The sequence below is a fragment of the Apaloderma vittatum genome, unplaced genomic scaffold (genome assembly GCF_000703405.1).
Source record: "Apaloderma vittatum isolate BGI_N311 unplaced genomic scaffold, ASM70340v1 scaffold483, whole genome shotgun sequence".
Classification (NCBI taxonomy): domain Eukaryota; kingdom Metazoa; phylum Chordata; class Aves; order Trogoniformes; family Trogonidae; genus Apaloderma; species Apaloderma vittatum.
In genome coordinates, this window is record NW_009709568.1 from 31,663 (window position 1) to 33,248 (window position 1,586).

The following is a 1,586-nucleotide window of genomic DNA, read 5'->3' on the forward strand; positions in this document are numbered from 1 at the left end:
GTGCACCGGAGGAAGGAGGCGGGAGCTCCAGGCACGGAAGCGTGATGTCCTGAGGGAAGAGGATCCTTTCCTGGCCCACAAAGCCACAGCCTGAAGCGAGTGGGAGGTTTGGCTAGTTTGTGTGTTAGAAATCTGTCTGGCTGCGATGGTACCAGGGCTGTGTGATGGCTGCTGGGTGCAGGAGGGCTGGAGTGACCCACTGAGTGCTTAAGTGCCCGTGTTTTAAAAGGCCCCTGAGAGCTGCAAGCTGCATCTGACTTATGCCAATGCAAGCTCACAGCTTATGTGACCAGAAGGTTCTTTACGCTGCTGCTGCAACAGTGATTGCTTGGAATGTGCTTCTGACTCCTGAAAGCTGTACATTCGGACCTCTCCTTCCAAAGGAGAGACTAAGAGAGAGTAAAACCAGTCCCCTTTTTGTTATTCCTTCTTCTGAGAATTACAGTCTTGTGATCCCTGAAAACCACGGGGCCTCTCTCTGCTTACGGCCTTTTTAAGCATGGGTGTCTCCTAGCTTGAGTAGGTTTGTCTTAGCTGAAACTCCCCATCTGAGGGTGTCTCTGCCACGCTGGGCTGCTCAGCCGAGGCAGGAGAGCTGCCGTAATGAAGTCATCCTTGGCAGAGTTGGTCCTGCTCTCAACCCTCCCTTCTGAAGTCTCTTCTCCCACCTCCATGCCCCGAGGTGTTGATTTTCTTTCCCATTTGCTTGTTGTGATTTAGAGATCTGCCCTCCTTTGATGCTGTTGTGGGAAGGGATTTTATGTGCTCAGGACTCGCTTTTATTTTATGTCTTGCTGGGTGCTGCCTAACCGAGGGAGCAGGTGGGGAGGGGCAGCTTTTGCCAGCCCCACCTCAAACTGTAAAATGTGAGCACCTGAAGCTATGTTTTAGTTGGATTGCTGCTCTACCGCCTGTTTTATGAGAGTTATTTACTGAGACTAAAAAAAAAAGTCTTTCTTGCCAAGGCTCTTGCCTGTGCCAGAGCTTTGCCGATGACAGAGCCCGCTCTCGCAGCGTGGAGGTGATTGCTGCAGCCAGCGTCTGGCAGCCGACACCTGCATGAGCTCCTTTCCAGCTCTTCTTCATCGCAGGGGAGAAGCTGCAGCTTTCTGCAAACGCCCTCCAACGCTTGGACTTTGCAACGTGCCCAGAACGTTATCAAAGGGCGTGGGCTGCTCACTCCTCTTCATTGTGTGAACCCAACAAAGCCCAGGGTTGTTACCTCCATGGAAAGAGAGATGCTTCTCAGCCGGGCTCTCTGAGACTGTCAAACATGAAAATAAATAAATTGCTGTTGAGGTGCAAGGCTCACGAAGGGGCAGTGAGGTTCCACCAAAGCTTCCTATTCCTTCTTGGGAGCGTTTACACCAGCGTATTCCTGCATCGCTCTCGCGGAGCAGCTTTCCATGGCCGAGCCTTGCCGTGCGCTGCTGTTCTGACTGTTTGTATTTGACTTCCTTCCTTTTCTTCGAAGCGACAACCATGGACACCGATGACTTCCAGTATTTAGTCAGTGTTTATTTGAAACCTGTCTTTGGCTGGGGCTGGGCTCGTGCTTTTGGTTGCCAGTAAAGAGCAAAGCACCG